This window comes from Juglans microcarpa x Juglans regia, chromosome 7S, assembly GCF_004785595.1.
Source record: "Juglans microcarpa x Juglans regia isolate MS1-56 chromosome 7S, Jm3101_v1.0, whole genome shotgun sequence".
Taxonomy (NCBI): domain Eukaryota; kingdom Viridiplantae; phylum Streptophyta; class Magnoliopsida; order Fagales; family Juglandaceae; genus Juglans; species Juglans microcarpa x Juglans regia.
Genome location: NC_054607.1, coordinates 15,658,293 through 15,684,716, shown reverse-complemented (window position 1 = coordinate 15,684,716; position 26,424 = coordinate 15,658,293). Strand labels below are relative to the sequence as shown.

The 26,424-nt window shown below is 34.9% G+C and overlaps 1 long non-coding RNA gene across 1 annotated transcript; it reads left to right on the top strand.

Annotated features, from left to right (window-relative positions):
- The first annotated feature begins 58 nt into the window (after positions 1–58).
- On the top strand, positions 59–24,528 carry LOC121241063. The gene is made up of 3 exons (XR_005935650.1): positions 59–330; positions 13,280–13,283; positions 24,322–24,528. It is a non-coding gene; the product is annotated as an uncharacterized LOC121241063 (long non-coding RNA).
- Positions 24,529–26,424: the final 1,896 nt, after the last annotated feature.

The window sequence follows — 26,424 nt, the reverse complement described above, 5'->3', positions numbered from 1 at the left end:
CTTTGATTTCTCACGTTAGAAGGATCCACATGGTAGAAAATAGGAAGAATCGTGAGCTTTTTCTTTTCCTCCCATTCAACAATCTCAACAAGTTCCATGAGACACCATTTGGAAAAAGCGTAATTTGCCGAAAAAATGACCATTGCGTATTGTGAATCTTGAATTGCTTTCAGAAGCGCTTGAGAAATGTATTCTCCTCGCTGAAGTGCTTCGTCATCCCTAAATACGAGAATGCCTTTCCGTTTGAAATCAACATATAGATGATCCGTAAAATTCATGCGAGTATCTTTGCCATAGAAACTAAGGAAAACTTCATATTTCCATCGAGGCGTCGAGGAAGAAGATGGGGAAGAGGTTATGATTTTTTCATCTTCTTCCGAACAAGATGAATTGTCTCTTTTTCTTTTCTTATTATCTTCGGAAGTAGATGAAGAGGATCTTTGAGTGGCCATGAATGCTATGCGAGAGATTTAGAAGCTTAACTGTGGAAGCTGGGAATATTTGTAATTTACGGGCTTAGACAATGAGAAGAACACTGAAGATATCATGAGATAATCTGTATGTATATATAATAGAAGCTAGCCATGGACTACTATTACTGGTCAACCTGAGATGGAAAGTTCGAAGTAGATGCAGCATCAACTATCGGTACTTATGGAATGCATTGCCTACAAGCGCGTTATATACATAATTTTCAGGGTGCCTTCTACCCACTTTAGAGCTTTTTAATTTGGACCTATGAAATTATGAATGCATACGAAGGTTCTGCACAATTTTCAAGCACGTATGGTCTTTGAGTGGCCATGAAACTCGTAAAAGAAGTAATTTCTTTGAATGACACAAGAAGGTTCTGTGAACTCTCCATACAATTCATTAATGCATACGAAGGTTCTACGCAATTTCTCTTCATGTCTTACGTTCAATCGGATGATGCCAAATAGGGTTGAGTACCAACAATGTGGAGTGGGAGCCCCTTATAAGATACGTATTTGAATAATTATTTTATGGTAGTGATTGTGGACGGGGAAGATAACGTATGGATCATTCCAATGAATTCTTTAACACAATTTATTCTTAAAAAATTTGCCCAATGAGCTAATCCTAAATGGGTGAAAGCTGAGGGAGGTTAGCTAGACCACATATATAATTATATATATATAAAAAAAAGTGCTTGGAGTGCCGTTTCATTGATTCTCTTCTATTTCATTGTCAGCTCTTATATATGTAAATATATATATATAATTGTTGTGAATTGTTTCTTCTTTGTTGAACTTATTTTGTTATTTGACAACTCCCACCCGGAGTTTCTACTTTGGTTGGTTTAGGATCATCTTTCGACAAGTAGGTCAGGAACCCGGAGGTGTAAGACCCGTTTTGAAGCCAAGGAGGCGAGCGTAGGGCAACTATCGGTTCAAACCCGAGGGCCGAGAGTGGTAAGTTCGCAGACCTTTGAGATGCGACAGTCGGTGTTGTCCTAGGACAAAATGAGTTGGATGAATAGATCCAATTCAACAATTAGTTTCAGGTCGGCCATGCCGCCTGACATAGTTAATGAGGAAGACTGTGCTTTTGAAGCAACATAGTCGCCTGTGCTGGGATCATGGAAGATTCCAAAACTTGATGTTAGCACGATCTATCGAACCAATTGGTTTGAGAGATCTTTACACACACAATTTTGTGTGCGTACTGTTGAACAAACTTATGCTATTTCCAAAACTCAAGAAAAATGTTATCTCTTTCCAAAAGAACAGATGACAAAATTCTTGCAGCAAGGTTTTAGATATATTCATATTGGATCTGTCGAAATTGCTGCCAAACATTTAACAAGGAGAGGCATCAATGCATCCATATTATTCTGTTTAAGGGATGCCAGATTCAATAATTTTGAAACAAGTATTCTCGGAATGATCCAATCCTCTTTAACGGATGGACCAGTCCATTTTAATTGTTATCCAGATTTAACTCTTGCCATTGATGATGAACATATTTCAAAATGTTTAACTTTAAACATTTTAACTTCTGGATATGATATGCTTAAGGGTAGCAAATCCCTTACTTTGATTTACAGGATTTATTATCGTCTTTTAAAAACGAGTTTAAATCCAAAAACAATTGCAAAACCCATCCAGGGAAAAACTCTTCTGATCCAGAGTTCAACCCCAGATGCTAATGTTTCAACTCCAAAAATGATTTTTTGAAAAGACATAATTCTTCCCAAAGAATGGATTTTGGAAGAAGAGGCTCATCCAATCCCTCAAAACCCTGTTGACAGTTACCCAAGTAACATTCAACATTATTTAGATTGAACCATTAAAATCAGTTTTTATCAGACTAGATCTCCAGGGCTAAGAAGAAATTCTTTTGCTGGATCTAGTTCTTCTTTTGCAGGGTCAGAAATTCCAATAAGAAGAGATCAAAATCTCAAACAATTTCTGGAAGATTCTGTTAAAACTGCCCAACCTGTTAATCCTGTTTTAAAATTGAAAGGACTCTCTACGTCCTCTGAAGTTACTTCTGCTTTTTACTCTGCACAGGATGCTGGATCTTCTAAAGACCAGCCTATTCATAATGAAGCTGATAAAGAAGATGACTCATCTTTATCACCTACAGCTTCAGATATGGTAGTTCCTGTTGCACCGTAAATTCATCACAGTTTAACTGTGTTGAATAAACCATTTGCGTTTGATCTTGTTTATCTTTTTGAAGAATACAAACTTTCAAAAAACAGTGTTAGGCGAAAAACCTATCATGCAAAGTATTCTGAAAAAGAAAAACAACGTGTTAAACGGAAATGGAAAGAAGAAATGAATAAGCAGCAAAATCATATTCTTTTCTTTGATTTTGTTGAAAATATTTATGTTTCTAACAATACTTTGAACGTTGTTAAAACTGATTTTGTCATGGAAGAAGGCAAAATGGTAGTCCAGTCTAGCCACCCTCCTTTGGAGACTGTTCTCATCACCCACAAAGGGGTTGAGATATCTGCTTCACCTTTCAAAATCTCGAAAACTGTTTCCAGAGATCCTGAGAAGGACAAGATTCTCAAAGAAACAAAAAAAGTTATTTCTCAAAATAACTTTGTGAATCTTGCTCTTCATACGATCGGACAACAGTTAGATCGGATTGAAGAAAAGGTTGAAAAACCTGATCCTATTCCTTTGGTTTTGAATACAGATCAACCAAAGAAAATGATTGAAAAACCTTTGATTATCTTACCTGAAAGTCGAGCCAAAATTGATTTTAAAAATCCCTAGGCAAAGACCTTAGATAAGATTGATCAAATGCTTAATGATCTGAAAAGAGAACAGCCTTCTACTAGTGCTTTGTCTAACAAAGAAATAGAAGAAGAAGTTCTTATTGAAACTACAGATGAGTCTTCTAACGATCACTCATCTGAAGAAAATGATCTTGATTTACTTGAAAAGAAATTTCAAGATGTTGTTTTAAAACCTGAAATTGCCAGATTCTCTTCAAAAGGACCCAAACCAATGAGTCTGACGAAGAACTGGTATTCCAGGCCTACTCCTCCTGATTTACAGTTTGAAGAGAAAGTCTTTCAAAGCCAATCTTCTTACTCTGCTGACAAGGTTTACGAATGGAATATTGATAGTTTCTCTGAACAAGAGATCATGAATACCATAAGTAAAATGTCCCTTGTAGCAAATGCTTATGCGAACAACAGTATCAGACAACCTGATATTGTTAAGATTTTAACACAAGGATTTTCCGGTGTTTTAAGAAACTGGTGGGATAAACACTTAACCAGAGATGCCAAGGAAACCATTCAGAACGCTGTCAAGTGTAATGATGAAGGGTTACCTATTTTTGATGAATCCATTGGATCAGCCCAGTCTGATGGAGTTAATACTTTGATTTACACAATTTTAAAGCATTTTATTGGCACACCATCTGATATAACTAGCCGCATCAGGGACCAGTTAAATAATCTTAGATGTCATCAGATGTCTGATTATAAATGGTACCAAGATGTTTTTATTTCCAAAGTAATGCTTCGGGATGATAGCCAAAAGCCTTACTGGAAGGAGAAATTTATTGATGGTTTACCTCGCTTGTTTGCGTACAAAGTGAAGGATGAACTTACTATTGCTGGGTCTCTTAATTACGACACATACACCTATGGTGACATTTGTGCAGTAATCAAGAAACTTGGTATTAGTATGTGTAATGATCAAAGAATGCTTCGAGAGAAGATGAGAAATAGCAAGAAAGCCAAATACGAAATGGGAACATTTTGTGAACAATTTGGACTTCCTGCTATAGCTCCCTCAAAAGGAAGCACAAGTTTTCTAAACCTCATGGCGGTATTAGGAGAAAACCCCGTGATGAATTTAAATGAATTTAATAAGAAAACTTACAAAAAACCATTTTCTAAGCCATTTTCTAAGAAAAAGAAATCTAAGGATTTTTCTCAAGGAAAATGTTTTACTTGTGGCAATCCAGGACATTTCGCTGATAAATGCCCTCAGAAAGCCAAAAAAGATAAAAAAAATTAAAAAAGAAGCTTAATCAGTTGAATATTGATAACAATGATAAAGAAGAACTATTTCGACTCCTAGAAATAGCTTCGTCTTCATCATCTGATATCATTGAGTCCAGCTCTAGTGATTCAGAATATCACTCAGAAACTGAATCTCCAAATTCTACTGGTCCTAAGCTAGGTTGCAATTGTAATGACACTTGTTGCCAGACAAAGGGAAAGACAATTCATGTCTTGTCCAAATCTGAAGAACAAGAAAACCTATTGCTAACCTTGATTTCTCAGATAACAAATCCTGAGCTTAAAGAAGAATATGTTCTTAAGTTAAGAAAGGTTATGGCTCGCCAAGAACCAGAACCCCCGGAGCAAATGATTAGTTTTCAAGAAACCTTGGAGAGATTTCAAAAGAAAAAATCCAAGAAAATTTCTACAAATGATTTACAATACGAAATAAATCTTGTCAAAAAAGAAATCGTTGAACTCAGATCTGAGGTAAACAACCTTAAGTCTGAAAATGAGATTTTAAAACAAGAATTTTTAGTGTTTAAAATCGATAAACAACTTGATCAGGATATTCCTTCTGATAATGAGCAAACAAATGTTTCTGGTTCAAGTCAACATGAGTTAGCTGCTGATAACCAGATTTGTTTAATCCATCATACCATTCCTCCAAAATGGTTTTCAAGGGTTACCATTGTGGTCACCCATGATTTTCAATTTTTTGTCGTTGCTATGATTGATTCCGGATCAGACTTGAATTGCATTCAGGAAGGACTCATTCCTAGTAAATATTTTGAAAAATCTTCTGAGAGATTATTTTCTGCAAATGGATCTCAAATGAAAATTACATATGAGCTTAACAACTCTCATGTTTGTCAAAACAATGTTTACTTTAAAATCTCTTCTGTTTTAGTTAAAAATATGTTTGACAAAGTGATTTTAGGCATTCCATTTATTTCTGCTTTATATCCTTTTTTGACTGAAAAAGATGGTATTACTACCGACCATTTTGGTCAAAAGGTCAAATTCAAATTTGTATCTCGACAAGTGATTGATCAAGATAAAGGTTTGAAATCTTTGCTGTTTGCAAAACAAAAGCATCTGAATTTCCTCCAACAGGAAATAAAACACAAAAGGATTTCTGAACAATTATCTTCGCCAATTTTACTTTAAAAAATTAATGATTTTAACAAGCGTCTTGTTTTCGATGTTTGTTCTGATTTACCAAATGCTTTTTGGCATAGGAAGAAACACATCGTTTCTCTTCTCTATATCAAAAATTTTAATAAAAACACGATCCCCACTAAAGCCCGACCAATTCAGATGAATAGTCAGACTTTAAAATTCTACAAAAAGGAAATTGTAGATCTTTTGAAAAAAAGCATAATTAGAGAAAGCAAGTCCCCTTAGTCTTGTCCAGCCTTTTATGTCCGAAAAAATGCTGAACTAGAAAGAGGCACCCCTCGTCTAGTCATTAATTACAAACCTTTGAACAAAGTCTTACAGTGGATTAGGTATCTTATTCCCAACAAAAATGACTTAATTCATAGGTTAAGTGATGCTGTAGTATTTTTCAAATTTGACCTCAAATCTGCTTTTGGCAAATCCAGATAGCTGAGTCAGACCGGTACAAGACAGCTTTTGTAACCCCCTTCGGACATTTCGAATGGAATGTGATGCCATTCGGTCTAAAAAATGCCCCTAGTGAGTTCCAACATATCATGAACGACGTCTTCAACTTGTTCTCTGCTTTTACCATCGTTTATATAGATGATGTCCTTGTTTTTTCTAAATCTATTGATGAACACTGGAAACATTTGAATTCGTTTCTAGACATCATTAGACTCAATGGTCTTGTCGTTTCTGCGAAGAAGATCAAACTATTCCAAACCAAGATCAGATTCCTTGGTTATGATATTGCTGAAGGGAAAATCAGGCCTATTCAAAGAGCCATTGATTTTGCTGACAAATTCCCTGATGTCATTCTTGACAAAAATCAATTACAGAGATTTTTAGGGTCTCTTAATTATGTTGCTAATTTCTACAAGGATATGAGGAAACAATGTCGTCTCTTGCTCAAACGACTTCTTTCAAATCCTCCTCCTTGGACAGAAATCCATACTAAAATAGTGAGGAAAATCAAAGCACATGTCAAGACTCTTCCGTGCCTTAGTATCCCCACTTCTGATTCATTTAAAATCGTTGAAACAGATGCCTCAAACATTGGTTATGGTGGCATTCTGAAACAATCTGTTTCACCAGGTTCTTCCGAACAAATTGTTCGTTTCCATTCTGGAACCTGAAATCCTGCACAAGAAAAATATAGTACTATTAAACAAGAGATTTTATCTATAGTACTATGTATTTCTAAATTTCAATCTGATTTGTTAAACAAGAAGTTTTTACTTCGTATTGATTGCATGAGTGCTAAATTTGTTTTTGAACAAGATGTTCAAAACATTGCATCAAAACATATTTTTGCACGATGGCAAGGTATTTTAAGTGTTTTTGATTTTGATATTGAATACATCAAAGGCACTAATAATTCTATCCCTGATTTTCTTCCCAGAGAGTTCTTGCAGACACCCAACCATGAGCGTAAGCAAGAAGAAAAGAAAAGAGAAACAGAGAGTGAACCCCCCACCTCTAATACCCAGTATAAAACTCATCAAGAATGAGTCTGGATCCTCCATTGTGCCCAGTGTCTCCTCAAAAGCACTGGATATTGCCAATAGGTTTACACCTCTTGGTAAAATTGTACAACTGGCGACCTTCGCGTCTACGGTTTCTACACCTTTTGATCCATATGCGAAAGCAATTGCATCAAAAGGTCCTACTTTGATTACCCCCCAGTTTTTCCTCCCAAAAGGAAAATCTGAATATTTGAAGAAGCCATTTATTACTCATCTGTTTCATATAGAACCTAACCGTTCTAATTTAACAGATCCGTTCAAAATAGCCTCTTCCTATTTTCCCCCTAATTTCTACTGGATACCTGAAGATTCCTCCAAAAATCTCCAGTACTATTCCAGTATCCTAATTTTCACCAACTCTCTTGTCATAAAACCTATTTATGATAAGAATGATTCCACCAAATTAATCTATCACAATGCTTATATCCTTCGAGTCATGACTGAGGCCGAATGGGAAACAAATCCATGGACTCCCAAAAGACTCTCAGACTCTGCACTGAGTTATAATTATTTTTATTACATAACTACTTGGAAACGTTTCATGTTCTTTCAGGTACCAGATATGAGCCATTCATGGTTCATCAATTTTGATACAAGATTCAAAGGAACTTTCCCTTACTCGTCGTTTCTCCAATGGTGGGACTAATTCGGATTAATTCCGCAGAATCTTCCTGAGTAGCTCGTCAGAGCTTTTACATTTTATCAACAAGTTGCTGGTACAAAACTAAACCGGCATTCACAGATGTTTCTTTATGAGCTCCATTTTTGCAAGAACTACAAACTACCGTGGATCTTTAAATGGACTTATGAGAAAAATGTTGATATAATTGACCGAGCTTATTTCACAAAATGGTGGGATAGGTTTGGATATACTGAAAAAGTAATCAACTAGATGATTAAAGATTTTCCTCAAGTCACTCCTGATCTGCAAGACAAGAAGGAATTCTCAGCAATCAAATCTGGTTCACCAGTCCCCGAATATCCCATGATAGTTCGGACCCCTAATTCACCAACTGCTTCATCAAGAGGAAAAGCCACCAGCTCATCCTCAAAGAAATCTTCTAAATCTGCTAAAGATAATATCCTCAACAGACTTGGCAAAAAAGATTTAATAAAATTGTTGGAGCAACAACTGTCTAAGTCTACGAGTGATAATTCTGAAAACGAGAATTCAGAAGCATCCTCAGAGGCTTCGTACAGTAATATATTTGGTCATGATTCAGAAGGCATTCTAAAACTAGAAGATGATTGACTACTACTTGAGTTCAAAGAAAACGGACCATAGTCCTCTTTGAGATAATTGTCTTTGTCACTTTGTGCCTAAAGCAGTCGCCCACAGAGACAGCTGGAAGACACAGACTACCGAATGCTAATTTGTCATCTTGCGCTCAAAGCAGCCGCCCACGAGGACAGCTGGAGAGACACAATGATGATACCATGAGCCCCGTGACTAAACAGATCTCACTGTTCACTCATGGATTGATTTACTGTTTTACTTTAATAATTGTAAAGAGGAACTCCTTATGCTATAAAAGGAGGGCCTTGTTCTGAGCTAAGGCAGAACTCAAAAACCAGAACTCATTCGAGAGAAAAACTTCTGATCCTCTCTACCCTGTTCTTGAGTCTCCTTATTTAACATGATTTCTGTAAGTGCAAATCTGTACTACCTTGCACCTGTAATTACTTTAAGCTTGTTAATCTTAATAAAGCTTATATGTTTTTACAATTAATTTTGCATACTCATACATGCATATGGCCGGTTTAACCGCCTGTTTATTTTGTGCTTGCATAATTTAATTATTGTGCAATATATCTTGTTTCTTTCATTCCCTTCCTTCTCTTCTTCTTCAGTCAGCTTCGACTTTTCCTTGTTTTCGCTGTTTTGGTATATATATATATATATATATATATATATATATAGAGGCTGGGCTTTCGTCTCTCAAGAATAGGCTAACTACCACCATAAATAAATCATATATAGAGGGCAGATAATGTAGTGTCATGTTCATTATTTATTGAAAATGACAGGTCGAACTACCCGAAGGTGGTACAAAATTAGATTAATGTGGATCGATAAGGAAAAGTTGTGCAATAACTACTTGCAAAGAAACTTTGAGAAAAAAAAATCAATGTTTCAGTGACATTTGAAGCATCAAAGATTCAAAAGTATTAAAATCTCCACTTAAACCTCGTTTGTTTTTCATTTTCAACACACACTATTAGAGAAAAGGTCTTTTATGATAATTTTAAATTTATTACAAATAAAATTACCGCAATAAGTAACCTTTTGCAGCAAAAATAAAATCATCGCGATCTTTTCACAATTTAAATACGATGGGCTACGAAATCATGTATTTGTAGCAAATTTGGTAGAAGTTACTAACCATAGTACTAAAAATATATACTTGTTGAGAGGTTTGGAAAATAAATTCTTGGAACATTATATTTGCAAATTGGTGTTGAGGATATATTCTCAACTCTATTGAAATATGAATATTTTATTCATCAGAGAATTTTTATTTATTGCGACTAATCTAGCTACCCCGAATAGTAGAAAAGATTCTTAAGGAAATAAAAAAATTTAAAGAGATGAATTTAAATGTCGCACAGTATTTATTCCCTCTATTTTTAACTTCTGTGAATATTTAGGTCTATTTCTATATTTTTTTTACAAATATGTAATTGTTTGTACATTTTTTTTTTCTCTTTTGGCATTTGTTAATGATTTCTTCTTAATGATTTATTAAGATGTATAATTTTGAAAAGATTTTTTATTTTTTATTTTGCATCATTTACCTATGAATTATATAATTCTTATTAACTTTAAATCAGTTTTAAAATTTAAAAGTATGTTATATTTGTAATATATAACATATGTACTGTACATTCATAATTAAATTACCCCAATACTCCCTGATTTATATATATATATATATATATATATATATATATCATAAAAGACTAATTAATCAAACTCATGAGCTTCATACTCAAGTGAATGATCACATTATATATAGTGATTACTTAAGGAAAAAAAATTACTTTGAAAATTGGTTGTGAGAGCTTTTTGTTTCTACTTTAATAACGAAATATACACTGCTGATATCCGTTTTATTTTTTTTATTTTTTTATTTTTTCAGAAAGAGAAAGTGACCCAAACGGGCCAAACCAATTGAGGTAAAAAAAAAAAAAAAAAAAAAAAAAAAAAAAAAAAAAAAAAAGACGTTAGAGGATTGGCGGTACACGTGGAAGGAGCTAGCTAGCACACTCCAGTAACGCGCAGGCAACTGCCGAACTTCATGACCACGACTCCTGCCACGTTCTCGTCATGCACCGGACTTTCATCCTTTATAATAAACTCACTCTCCGTCCCTCTCAAACTCCCACATCAAGAAAACTACTGCAGAAACACAAGACTTTGCTGCCACGGTTGCTTCGAAAATGCCAGGCTTGACGATCGGAGACACAGTTCCTGACCTTGTGGCCGACAGCACCCATGGAAAAATCAAGCTTCATGACTACATCGGTGATAGCTGGACCATACTCTTCTCTCACCCGGTTTATTTTCTCAAGATTTGGGGCTCCAGTCAAATCTGGTGTTTCAATCAAGTTCTTTGAATAACTCGGATCAAATTCCTTCAAATTGTCTAAACCTGTTATAAACAAGTAATTAATTGGATCAAAATATAAATATATTAACTCATTTGGAAAATTAACGGGAAATTATTAAGATGAATACGTATTTATACGAGTGAGAAACTTACCATCGACCCCTTCCATAGAGCTCTAGGTTTCGCAATTCATTGGTTGGCATGTATTTTAAAGGATTTCCATGCCATTTTAAATTAGTTCGAGAATCATGGAATTTAAGATATCTCAAATTTCCCATCTTTGAAAATGCTTTGGCGATGAGTCTCTAATCTTTCGTTTTAGGACAAAAATCCAGGACTATGGCTTTAGTTGCATCAGTTCCTTGGTAACCAAGAACAACAGGTTAGCAAGAATTAGGATGAAAATAGTTGAAGAATACTATTTCACTACAAGAAATAAGGGCTTTTGCGGCGATTTTTTGTCTGTTGGAAAAAAAATTCCACAAAAGCCTTTATTTGCATCGATTTTTTACATCGTTGCAATTTTTTTACATGAAGTTGGAAAATGGTCTTTTGCGGCGATTTTTTCATTTTTTACGATGGACAAATTCGCCACAAATACTAAATTGGTCTTTTGCAACGACTTGTCACTTTTTGCGACGAATAATTTGCCGCAAAAAGAAATTATTTTTTTACGACGGTTAGTTAATCGCTGCAATTGCGAAAGTGGTCATTTGCAGAGATTTTTTATGTTTAAAAATCACCAAAATAGATTACTTTTAGCGATTTTAAAATCACCGCAAAAAATAACTGGAAATACTACTTATTTGCAACGAATTTAAATTTCGCCACGGAATTCAGCACGAAGTTTGAAACTGTTGAATGCACTGTAAGTGTTTTTCCAGTGACATTTAGTCACCGCAAATGAGTATTTGGAGCGATATTGTTTTCGTTGCTAATGACTTTTTATATTTTCAGCGAGAATTTTGGTATTTGCGGCGAGATTAAGACGTCGAAAAAAGCTAATAAAATTAAAATGTCTGCTCCTTCTCCATTCATTTCCCTCCAGCCCTTCCCCCTTCCCTCCCGCCCTTCCCCCCCTCCCTCCCCTTTTCTCTCCCCAACTCTGCCTTCTCAAGCACAACCCACGCCGGTAAGCACAGTCCGTCGCCAGCGATCCCACCACGCCACCGCCACCTCACCTCGACAGCCACCCCTTCTTTCTCCCCCAGCCCCCCGCCGATCTCTTTCCTCCCAGAATCTGGCCTCAGCCTTTCTCTCTCGGATTTCTCTATATCGCCGCCACTAGGGGCGCTGTTTGCCACCATCCACAAGTCGACACCGTCACCAGTTCTATGTCAGAGCCCCCTTCTCCTCCACTCCCAGCCCAGCAGTCCGAGGCCCTCTCTCTCTCCCTTTCTCTATTCGCAACCCACGATCACCAGCTCTCCCCAGTGCCACCGTGCTCCTCCTGAGCCACCACTCCACGCCAAACAACAACCGCGACCACCCCTCTCAGCTTCCTCATTAACAAATTTGGCTTGCCATTTCCTAGTAGATTGTATACTCAATTTATATTTTGTTTTACAATTTCTTTTCTTTGATATGGTCCTCCTTGTATAATGTTTCTATGGGGAATATGTAGGATATGTGGGCAGAGAGCCAGAATGAAGATATGGATTGTGCTATTGCACTCTCTCTGTTAGAAGAAAGTCAAAAGGAACTGTGTTTCGATGTAGCTTTTTTACTTGCATTTTACTTTTCTTTCTCTAACCTTATCGTTTGTTTGCTTTAAGGATATTGATGAGAGTAATCAACAGAATGATCTCGGTATGCTACTTTATAAACCTTTTAGAAATGCATCTTATTTTGTCATATTTCCTAATTTTGAGTTGAACCGAGGCACATATCAGCTTTGATATTTGACTAATGAGAACAAATTAGTCAGAATTTTGGGTTTCAGACAAATTAGTAATTCTTATGTGTCTGATCAACTTTACTCTTTTATTGTTCTTGTTTGATTTTTTTAGCTTTATAATATTAATTCTAGTCAAGGGTACTGAAGATTTTGGAACTTATTTCAGCAGATATTGTTAATCATTCATCTTATAATCTTCTCCCAGCTAGCTCTCTCTCACTATTTCTTTTATCATCTTTTGCAAAATCATGATCATTTGCTGATGCAATCTGCTATGCTTTCGTTTATACCATTTCATTATTTATTTGTAGAGTACTCATATGATCATGCAATCAAGACCTTAAATTGCCATTTTCATATGTCAAGTTTCTTGGATAATCTGGACTGTGAAAGCATTGATTTATGGAATACATTTGAGAAGTGGATTATGACGGTCTTGCATTGGTACTAAGTGCCATAAGCTTGTGTTTGGCTGCTTGGAACAGAATTGATGCAAGTTCATGATGTTTAATAGAAAAGTTAAAATATTTTGCATGCCTTGCGATGGTATAAATTGCCAACATAAAATATACAAATTTAGGAATGTATATATGCAGTTTTGGCTGCTAAAGCTTTTGTGGCTTCATTTGGATTGATGCTTTATGAGATAATGAAGCATACTAGTTTGGACAAATTATAACTAATATTGGAAACTGTTTCGATGTAATGTATATATGTGATGTTTAATGATTAAAGTTAGTTTGAAGTTATACATTTATGTTTGTTCAATGGAAGGTCTTGAATTTGAATTATGTAATATAGAATATGAAAAGGTGAATGGAACTTGTCTGAATATGTATTGTATAGTATTTTTGGGCTAGCTAACTTGAATGAATGGAGTTATCAAAAAAAAAAAAAAAAAAGTTCTTGAATGAATGGAGGAAGGGCTCTTTACATTGAATTTGAATTAAATTGTGTAGCTTGGATTGATGTTTTAAATTATAAATTGGCGTTTGGATAGAATATATTTATAAATTAATGGGTGTCATCTTTATCCCGACACTTCCAACCCATGTTTCCGAACTTCCAACTCCTCTTTAATTAGATGGTAATTGTTGATGATGATGATGATGAAGAACAGCTAGCTACTAATTGGAGATCAAGATTTCTCATGACTTAGTTTATGCTAAGAGGAGAGTAGTTTTATTGATTTTTTGTCTGTGAATGGTATAGTTTCTTCTATCAATCTAAGATAAGTGATCACATTGTGTATTTTTATGAGAGTTAGTAGTTTTATTGATTTTTTGTCTGTGAATGGTGTTTTTTTGATTTAGTTGTTTGCACATGTATTGAGTGGAGCTAGGTAATTGAAAAAGAAAAGATGTGGGAATTGAATTTAGAGATTTTCTTGGTTATACAAGGTGGTGTGGTTGTATTTTGGATGTGCATTATATTTTTTATTCATTATGTTTTGTGCAATTTTTATTTTTATTTTTTGAAACATCATTTTTGGCGAGCACAGTTCACTGAAAATAATTTTTTGTCATAGAAGACTATTTGCGGCGAGATGTAGTCGCCGCAAATAGTATTTTCTAGTGACATCGCTAGAAAAGAGAAAATCTTATTTGCGGCGATTTTAACCGTTGCAAAAAATATTATTCACGGCGATTTATGAGCACGCTGCAAATAATATGAAAATTTTTGCGGTGGTATTTTGTGTATTCGCGACGATATAAAACGCTGCAACTACATTTTCATAGCGATAAAAAGCTAAAATGTGAACGTTATTTGCGGCGTAATTTACAGTATTAGCAACAAAAAAAAAATCGCTGCAAATAAACATTTTTTGTGAAGATTTTTGGGTTTCGCTGATTTAACTTTGAAGTGAGTCAACAATTGCGATGAATGTCCGGTGCAGCATAAATCGCTGCGAAAGGTCATTTACAACGATTTTGAGAATTATTTGCGACGATTTTTGGCGCCGGAAAAGGCCATTTTTCTTGTAGTGTTTGTGTATTTAACTCTGTTAAAATAGTATTACAGACAGTGCCTTTTATAGGCGTTATGCTTTACAACTTTGTACAGAGTCTAGAATATTCTAGTCTGGAAAAGTTGAGGTTTGTTACAAGAGTTTGTTACAAAAGGTAGGTGCAGAGCAATGGTTGTGTTTAGGTGACTATACTGCACGTCTGGAGCTGCTATGGTTGTGAGCTGATATTTGATGCAGTGACTGTTTTAACTTTGACATCACCACTCAAGTTAAGCTGCAGATGGTGTAGACGAAGACTCGAAGATAGCTGCTGGAAGCATGCTGCTGAGAGAGGTTTGGTAAGTATGTTGGCAAGTTGATTATTGCCAGGAATAAAAGCCACTTTCAAGGACTTGTTGAGAACCTAATCTCTGATAAAATGGAAGTCAATTTCGACGTGCTTTGTTCGTGCATGAAATACCGGATTGGATGAGAGGTAAGTGGCACCCAAATTGTCACAGTAGAGTAAAGGAACACTAGTGAGTTGCACGCCAATATCTCTGCACAAATGTTGCAACTAGATAACTTCTACAGTAGTTTTTGCAACCTCTTTAAATTCTGCCTCCGTGGAAGACCTGGCGATAGTAGGCTGCTTCTTTGAAGACCAACTGATCAAATTGTTCCCAAGGAAGATGCAAAACCCACTGGTAGATCGTCTATCGTTGGGGCACCTTGCCCAATCGACATAAGAAAATGCAGTGATGTTGAAAGAGGAAGAAGGAGAGAGCTAAAAGCCAAGAGTGGACGTGTGCTTAAGGTATCGTAGGATACGCTTAACTGCTATCCATTTGAGGTATGCGAGGGGCATGCATGAATTGGCATACCTTGCTGACAGCGAATGCGAGATCTGGCCGTGTGAAAGATAGGTACTGCAACGAGCCAACAATGCTTCGGTATAATGTGGGGTCTTCAAACAGGTTGCCTGTAAATGCACTTAGTTTGTTAGAGGTGGCCATAGGCGATTTCACAGGTTTTGCTAAGTGCATGTTTGTCTTGTAAAGTAGATCATTGATATACTTCTGCTGAGTGAGAAGTAATCCTTGAGAATTAAACATTGCTTCTATGCCCAGAAAGAATTTCAAGTTGCCGAGGTCTGTGATTGGAAAGTCACTTCATAGTGCAGCAACAAGATTGGATATGCACTGAGCAGAAGATCCTGTGATCAAGAGATCATCTACATAGACCAAGACAAATAGAGTAGAAGAGTCAGCCACGCAGAAGAACAATGAAGGATTAACTGCAAAGATTTTAAAACCAAGCTCAACAAGACGACCACTCAACCGAGAATACCAAGCCCGTGGGGACTGATTGAGGCCATAAATGACTTTGTGTAACCTGCATACAAGAGATGGAAATTGTGGATTAGAAAATCCAGGGGGCTGGGACATGAAGACGGTTTCATTAAGTGAACCATGCAAAAATGCATTTTGCACGTCAAACTGTCATATGGACCAGTGTTTTGAAACTGAGCAAGGACCATGCGAACTGTCGTGGCCTTGACTACTGGGCTGAAGGTTTCTTCAAAGTCGATGCCGAGCTATTGAAGATAACCTTTGGTGACGAGGCGAGCTTTTCTTTGCTCAATGGAGCTATTAGCAAACCGTTTGGTTCGGAATACCCACTTGTAGGTCACAGTGTTGGTGGCATGAGATGCAGAATGAGAGACCACGTTTGATTTGCCAGAAGTGCGTTGAATTCATTTGCCATTGCTTTGTGCCACTCTGGGTATTTCTGTGCAACTATAAAACATGAGAGAGTTTTAGGAACATAGTCAATGGCAGAGACATGGGCACGGGGAAAAGGCCATTTTATAGTGCCATCTATGAACTGTTGGGGTCGGGATGTGTTGGTGCATGATCTAGTCAACATTTGGTGTGCATGTAGCTAAGGATCAGGCAGAGAAGAGCTCAGTGACTTCGATAATGGAGATGGAGAGGGAGAAGATGACGAGGGAGAAGATGGTGGCGAGCCCATAATGGATGTAGAAGGAGAGGACGATGGAATGGGTTTGTAAAAATGGGTAGGGCTGCATAGGTGGGTGGCGAGGCAGGCGTGGGCTCTGGATGTGGGCAAAGGGAAATTTAGATTCATTAAACTTAACATCTTTTGAAATGTATTTCTGGCCCAAGTGAATGTTGTAGCAAATAAAGCCTTTGTGGTAAGGGCTAAGTCCAAGGAAAACACATGAAATTGATCTATAAGCAAACTTTTTTGCATTATATGAGGAGGTTAAAGGCCAACACTCAGCACCAAAGACACGTAAACCAGTGTAATTAGGTTGCTTATTATATAGAAGTAAGTGGGGTGAGGAATTTTTGAGAGAAGGGGAGGGTAAGAGATTAATTAAATAAACGGCATGGATAAAGGCATAATTCCAAAACGTGAGCAGTAGTGAGGCATGGGCTAGAAGGGCCAACCCGGTATCAACTATATGACGATGTTTTCTCTCAACGATACCGTTTTGAGTGTGTGTATGTGGGCATGTAACACAATGTTTTATTCCACATGATGCTAGATAATCAGAGAATGGTTTAAACTCACCCCCCTAATCCGATTGGAATTGTTTGATTTTGGTATTTAGTTCGACGTGAGCTTTAAATTTAACAAATGTATCAAACGCTTGAGACTTAGTTTTAAGGGGAAATAACCAGGTATATCGAGAAAAGTCATTAACAAAACATGGATAAAATTTAAATCTATCATGAGATACAAGTGTCTCTTGACACTTCACTAGTCACACACAACATTTTGACTAAATCAAATGGTTGTGTCTATTGGCAATTTCTTAAACATCACCTCTCATGGGAACCATCACCATGTTAGAGGATGTCATTCCAAGGGGTACACTGTTTGGTGATCACACTCCTTAGAATAACATCTCCCACTTGATCACACAAAACGGTGACGATCCAGTTGAGTATTTTACCTTGGTACCAATATGAGCTTTCCACTACTCAACTCTCATATACTACTTTTGCAGATTAGCGTCAAAGCATGACATTTTTTTTGTCATTACCTTATCTGACCGCACCCTTTACCATATGTCCTCCCACTGATCACATATTAGGGGTGATTTTATTTCACTAAAAACTAAATTTAGTGAACGGCATCAATTCCTTGTGACTGGATCAATAATCCATATCCCGTGATTGGATCAATTATCCATACCCCTGTCACAATTGACGACTTAAGGCGAATACATAACACATGTATAGACTTGCACTGAATTTTCGTTAAGTACTTCCTTTAGAGGCTATTCTTGAGGTTTTTCCTAATCACCTTATCAACGACTTTGCAAATGATTAACCGTTTAGTTGGGTAATCAAATCACATTTTACTAAACTTCAGTAAATGAAACTGAATTTTCGTAAAGTACTTACTCACCTGAGTCTTTCCTTAATCACCTTATCAGCGACTTTACGATGATCAACCTTTTACTTTGTTAATCAACCTGCATTGAAATTTCGTCAAGTACTCACCCTAAGGTCATTCCTGAGTTTTTTCTTGATCACCTTATTAGTGACTTTACAAATGACCTAAATTTTCATTTGGATATCACCATAACTCCAAGTTTCTAGGCTTCCCCAAAATTTGCTGAGTTATGCATGTCGACCATGAGATTGCTTCACCTAGGTTTCTCTCAATTCCATTCTAGTTACATGTTTTCTGAATTTCTCCAAAGATAAACCTTTGGTCATCGGATCTGCTACCATTTCGGTCGAGAAAATAAAATTAACCTTGACCTCACCTCTTTCCACTATATCTAAAATATAGTGATAATGCACATCAATGTGTTTTCCCTTGAAACTCTGTGTTCCACTTTTTATCAATGAATTGACAGACTATTATAACAAAACACGTTGATTGGTTCTGTGGATGTATCCAAATTTAATTTTTCAACAAAGCGTTTTATCCACACCACATTACTCACTATAGTACTACAAGCAATATATGCTACTTCAATAATAGACTTAACAACACAATCCTGTTTCTTACTTAACCAAGAAATTGTTGTTCCACCAAATAAAAATATATATTCAGTTATAGATTTTCTATCATCTACATTACTTCCAAAATCAGCATCACTATAGCCGATTAATTCTAGATCATTATTCCCAAAGTACAATTTCAAATTTTGGTACCTTGTAAATATCTTAATATACACTTCACTGCTTGCCAATGTTCTTTACCTGGATTGGATTGAAATCTGCTTACCAATCCTATTGCATGACAAATATCTAGTCTGGTACTTGTCATTGCATACATGAGACTTCCCATAGCTTGAGCATAGAAGACTTTAAGCATTTCACTTATTTCCTCCTCATCTTTTGGGCACATATTTTTATTTAAAGTATGAGTTTTGCAAATAGGCGTACTTAAAGATTTATAATTTTCCATACCAAATCTTTTAAGCACTTTTTTCTAGATATTTTTCTTAATCTAAATACAATAGATTTGAATTTCTATTTTTAGAAATTTTTATACCAAGAACATAGGCGACTTCACCCATGTCTTTCATTTCAAATTTAGATTTCAAGAATTCTTTTGTTTTATGCATCATGTCTAGATAATTACCTGCCAATAATATATCATCAACATACAATGATAATAATGTTAATTTATTATCATTTTTTCATATCTATACATAATGATCTAGTGGACTCATTTCATATCCTATTTCCAAAATGGCTTGGTGAAATTTCTAAGTACCACTATCTTGAAGATTGCTTAAGTCCATACAGTGACTTTCTCAACCTGTAGACTTTCTCTTCATGTTCTTTAATTTGGAATCATTCTGATTGAATCATAAAGATATCCTCTTTTAATTCACAATTAAGAAAAACTGTTTTTACATCTAACTGATGTAATTCTAAATTCATCCTGGCAACAATAGACGTGATGATTCTTACAGATGTAAACTTCACCACAGGCGAATATGTATCCACAAAGTGTACACCTGGTTGTTGAGTATATCCCTTGGCCACTAACTTTGCTTTGTGCATTTCCAAACTACCATCAACTTTAAATTTTCTTTTGAGAACCCATTTACAATCAATAGTTTTTCTATATTTTGGAAGATTTGTTAACTCCCAAACATTGTTTTGTTTATTGATTTTATTTCATTTTTCATGGCCTCAAGCCACTTATTTGAATCAATATTATTGACTGCCTCAGAAAATTTTTCAGGATCATTATCTAAATTTTCTAAACTGGTATTTAATGCATAATGATCTTGAAATAATATTGGTCTTCTGGATCTTTTACTCTCACTAATGAAGATTCATTTTCATCTGACTTTCTTTTATTTTTATTATTCTGGATTTGAATAATATTTGAATTTTCATTGTCAGACTCTGTGGAGATCTGTTGATTCTCTAAATCATTTAATAAATCTATATGATTAATAAGAGTAATAAGGTTCGTATTTTCCAAGAAAATGGCATCCCTACTTTCTATCAATCATCTTTCAGAATGATAAAATCTGTAGCCACTTCCATTTTCTACATACCCAATAAACTTGTATTCTCAGGTTTTACTTTTTAATTTATCCCTTAGTGGCCTTGGGATAAGTACTTGTGTCTTACAACCCCACACTTTGAGCTTACTTTAGTCTGGTTTATGTCACGTCCATAACTCGTAAGGTGTAAGAGGTTTTGTTTTAGTTTCAACTCTATTCAATATATATATATATATATATATATACATATAGCAGTCGATAATGCTTCACCCTAAAAATGTTTTGGTAGATCAGCATATGCCATCATCGACCGCACCATATCCAATAGAGTTCTATTTCTCCTTTCTGCAATGCCATTTTGTTGAGGTTTATATGGCATAGTATAAATGTGTCTTATACCATTCAATTTGTAGAAATTATCTAAAGTTTCAAATTCTCCTCCTCTATCACTATTCAAACTTTTAATGGGTCTACCCAACTGGATTTCTATTTCTAATTTAAATTCTTTAAATTTCTCAATTGCCTTAGATTTATGCTTGAGTAAGTAGATATGCCCATATCTTGAATAATCATAAGTGAAAGTAATAAAATACTCCATTCCTCTATAGTTTTTTTGTTTTAAAAGGTCCACAAATATCAGAATGTATAATTTCTAGTAAATTCATGGATTTCCAACTTTTTGAAAAAGATTTACTACTCATTTTTCCTTTGATAATGGTTCACATATATTAAAATTATTTGAGTTTATTTGTGGTATTAATCCACTTTTACACATTCTGATAATCTTATTTTTATTTATATGACCTAATCTTAAATGTCATAAATATGCACAATCTGTAGACTCTTTCAAATAATCAGAAATAAGTATTTTCTTAATATCAACATTCAATACATACATATCGTGATCTTTCACGCCTTTCACTAACACATTATCCTTACTCATTACAACGGTTCTAGACTTAAACTCAATTGTGTAGCCTTTCTGATCTAGTACAGACATTGATACTAAATTTCCACGAATACTAGGTACATCTAAAACATCACTAAGTAAAATAATGGAACCATTCACTTTGAATTTACATGTACCTTGCCCCAAGACATCGCAGTATGTATTATTGCCCATATACACTTTATGCTCTCCTGTTTGTTTATCTTCAAGTTTGACAACCATATCTTTGTTCCTGCATATATGTTTTGTTGCTTCAAACTCAACCCACCATGAATCTGATGCTGGTTCCATTAGCATTACTTCTGAGACTGTCATCACAATTTCCTTGCTTTCTTGTGCTTTTCCTTTATTAGGACATTGTGATTTGTAATGCCCATTATATCCACACTTAAAATAGTTTCCAGAAAATGGTTTATTCTGTTTCATTTTTAACAATTTCTTTTTCTTAAACTATTTTGGCTTCATCTTGTTATGTGTAGAACGCTTGTCCTAAGCCATCAATAAATTTGACGATTCACTATATTTATTCATTCTCTTCATCCTTTCTCTTTCAAGTACTAAAAGTATTGGAAGCGATATCGTTGTTACTTCATTTCCATTGTGTTAAAGAAATAACAATGTGATCCCAAGATGAAAGAAGACTATTTAGTATGGTTGTAACTTGCATTTTATCAGTGAGAAGATGACCAGCATCATGTAATTCTTTTGCAATTAACTGCATTTGAAGTACATGGTCACTAATATCATCATTCTCTTTCATACAAGTCCGGTTATACTTATCCAATAATAACTGTATATATGTATCTGACCTTGAACCATACTTTGCTTCAACTGCATCCATAATTTCTTTAGCAGTTTCGTAGTTTTCAAATAAAGGAATAATATGATCACTCATGCAGTGCAAAAGTAAAGCTTTTGCCCATGCATTGTGTTCTATCCATTTATCTTTATTTGAAACGCTGCTCCTACTTTCACTTTCATCATTTTCTACAATTTATTCTCATGGCTTTGGGGTTGTTAATGTATATAAGGTCTTTTCATGGGTTAGAAGAAAAGTTATATGCCTTTTCCAAGCTCGAAAATTTCTTCCATTCAGTTTTCCTATCCCTGAGGGATCAATACTTTTCTTTGGTGCCATAAATAATAAACCTTAAAAATTAATCAACAAAAAGAATGTAGAAATAATAAATGTGTACGATTTAAATATAATAGTTCAACAGTGCAAAAATTAAAACTATTAGAAACTTAATAGTAATAATAACTCTTGGATTTAATACAAGGTGGCAGCCTAGAAATTTTCCTATTATATTTTAAATAAAGAGAATAATGAAAGTGACGCCTCGATCGAGGATATTCACGACCTTTCCTTGATGTTTCACCTTTTTCAAAGCATTTTTTGCAATAATTTCGACCAACAGGTGTTTTGTAATGTTTTGGCTTGAAATTTAGAGCACAACGGCTTTCGAATGGACCAAATCGGGCTTGAAATGATCTTGAACGGCCTGATTGAACAAATCTATCACGAACCGGTTCAGGAAACCGAGTAAACCTGTCAGTCAGTTCAAGCTGGATTCTGGAGAAAACTGGCAGTCGGCGGCTAGGTCAACGGCTCAGTCAACAGCTCAGTCAACGGCTCGGCTCAGAGAACGGCTTGAATCTCGCCTTGAACATCAGCTCGGTGGCTCGGCTCGACTTGATGGCTGGGCTTCAGATTTGTTTCTTCAGAATTAGGCCAAACGACAATGTCAATTTTGCCCTTTTTATCCTCCATTGGCTGAACTACAATGTCGTTTAGCCAAGATAAGTTTGAAAATATATTACCGTTGGACGTCCACCTTCTTCTTCCTCACGCTAGGTTTCTTCCGAAACAAAAAATATTGTCTTTACTTTAATCCGGTGAAATGGTCACTGGCTTTGAAGATTCCTTCGTGCTCTTGAGGTCCAAGAAGTCCGGTAGCGGTGATGAACTTCGACGACCCCTCAGAACAGTAATAGTGGGTGATGAAAAATTGAAAAATGCACTATTTCTTTATGTAAAAATATTCCAATAACTTTTTTCAAAATAATAATAATGTACAAGATTTTGAAGATTTTCAGTGTACTCCAATCCTCCCACTGTGATTTGAAAAAGTTTCTCTTTCGAATTTTCAAGCAAATGAAGATGATTATAATATGTAAGTGTGGTTGCCAAACTAAGCATTTGCCTATTTATCATCTTCACAAAGCGCGAAAAAATTTCCTCTATCATGACTTGTCTCTTAATACCACTGTAGAATAATTAAGAGCAAAACGAAGCGGAATTTGGCAATATGGTGATACTCCTGTGAGGGTATTTGTCCCACAAGTTGGTGATGAATAAAGGGAATTGAGTGCATTCATTTGTACACCAATGACCCCTATTTATAAACCATCATGCACTAGTTGGCGAATGGCACAACTATTGGTAAACCAATGGTAACCCAAAAGTCACAACCTTAAGAAGTGACACAACCTTTTGACTAGATGAAAAGGTTGTGTCTCTTGACACTTCATTAGTCACACACAACCTTTTGATTAAATCAAAAGGTTGTGTCTATTGACACTTTCTTAAACATCATCCCTTATGGGAACCATCACTATGTTAGAGGATGTCATTTCAAGGAGTACACCGTTTGGTGATCACACTCCTTAGAATAACAACGAGCGCTAATGTTACCTGTTGTGTATGTGGCATCCGGCGATACTACCGGCTTTTCTCAAAGCATTTATCCACATATCCATATCTTTCTTGTCTATCTTGGGGTCTTTTTCATGTGAAGTGAACACTTCTGTAAATTACCCACTCTGATATCTCATGTCAGAAGGATCCACATGGTAGAAAATAGGAAGAATCGTGAGCTTTTACTTTTCCTCCCATTCAACGATCTCAGCAAGTTCCATGAGGCACCATTTGGAAAAAGCGTAATTTGTCGAAAAAATGATCATCGCGTATTGTGAATCTTGAATTGCTTTCAGAAGTGCTCGAGAAATGTATTCTCCTCGCTATAGTGCTTCATCATCCCTAAACACGAGAATGTCTTTCCGTTTGAAATCAACATATAGATGATCTGTAAAACTCGTGCGAGTGTCTTTGTTATAGAAACTAAGGGAAACTTCATATTTCCATTGAGGCGTTGAGGAAGAAGATGGGGGAAGAGGTTATGATTTTTTCATTTTCTTCTAAACAAGATGAATTGTCTCTTTTTCTTTTCTTAGTAGCTTCAGAAGTAGATGAACAGGGTGTTTGAGTGGCCATGAATGCAATGCGAGAGATTTAGAAGCTTAACTGTGGAGGCTGGGAATATTGGTAATTTGCGAGCTTAGACAATGAGAAGAACACTGAAGATATCATGAGGTAATCTATATGTATATATAATAGAAGCTAGCCATGGAGTTCTAGTACTAGTAGTACTTGTCGACCTGAGATATCATTAGGTAAGCCCTGTTTATGGTAACCCATCACACGCCCTTATGGTATACGAAAGTTTTGCGCAACTCCCCTCATCTTGTACTTAATAGGTGATGGCAAAGATGTAAATTAATTTGATAAAGCTGTTGACTGACTTGCAAATTAGTAGCTACTAGATTTTTTTTTTTTTTTTTCTTTTTGTTTCTAATTTTTCTGAGAACCAAATTAGTGTTGAAGAAGATAAAGTACTCAAATTTCAGATGTCAAAGGTAAAAGTTTGTCAAAAATTTAATTAAGAATAAAAAAACTTTGCCTCGTAAAGCAAGAGATTAAAATTAGCGATAGGAATTGCAACATTATTCAAATAGCGCGCGGTCTACTCAAAAGTCGACGGTGGTCAACTTTCTCCTTTGGTAGTCATCAACATATATTAACAAGGAAAATCAACATATATTAACAAGGAAAATGATACAATTACTATCCTTCTATTATTTATTTACTATTATTTTTTATATTTGATATATTTTTTATTTTTTATTTTACTTAATAGTTAAAAAAGTAATTATTAGTAAGATTATATATTTTTTAATTTTTTTTAATGATTGAGGATGTTAAAAAAATACTTAAAAAAAAAGTACAAAATAAAAAATATAATATAAAACGCGTAGGGCCAATGAATTTGCACACTAAGGTTCTATATATATACACGTCGCTTCGCTTCTCCTTGACTCAAATGAGGATAATGACCGTCTTATTATTCTTTTACTATCTTTTTATTATTTTACAATATATTTGAAATTTTTATTTTTTTATTACGTTTTTAACATCTTTAATCATTAAAAAAAATATAGAACTTTATCAGTAATTATTTCTTTAATCATTAAATAAAAAAATAAAAGTGATACTAATACTGTTCAACTCAAGATGGAAAGTTTAAAGTAGATGCAGCATCAACTATCAGTTATGGAATGCATTGCTTTCAAGCGCATATGTACGCAATTTTTAGGGTGGCTTCCACCCACTTAGAATTTTTTAACTAAAACATAAATAATCATGGACACTATTAGACCCGTCGAGCGTACTATTGGACAATCAAATGACTTAGATGACTTACAGCATTGGTAATAGCTTATGCATCTTTATATTTATATAATATCTTTTTAAATTGGTCTATATTAAATTATACATCTTTAAAATTTTGCATAGTTATGATTCACTTTCCAAATATTATTTTACCATTTTTTCTCTCTCCTTCCCGGCCCATTAAAATCAACTTTGTAGAATTTGTATTTAGATGATTTTGATATATAAAATTTATATTAAGTTGATGATACAAAATATGTTTTAGTACATATTAATATTTATTGATAAAATTGGTCATTTTGATATATGAAATTGGTAATATTTAGATATATGCAATTGATATTTTTGAGCACATGGTACTAATTGTAAAATATATAAAAATAATAATTAAAGGAAATAAAAAATAAAAATATTTTATTATTATTTGGTTCAAATATGCATAATTCAATGTGAGAGTTTTTCTTGATATGCAAAATCAATCTTCAAAAGATGTGATTTTAAAGATGCATATAGAGAAACTAAAGCTAGTACTCTAATTAGATGTACACTGTTAGACCCATCCAGGGTGGCTCGTTTGGATAGTAATATTAGATGAGATGAGATGAGATAGTTTTATATGAGTTGAATAAAATATTATTTATTATTATTATTATTATTATAAAATTTGAAAAAGTTGAATTGTTTATTATATATTATATGAGAGCTTAGAAAAATTATAAGGATGAGATGAGATGGATTGAGGGTATTTCTATATCCAAACCGAGCCTTAAAGTTAACACAAATTCATTTGTGTGTTTTTT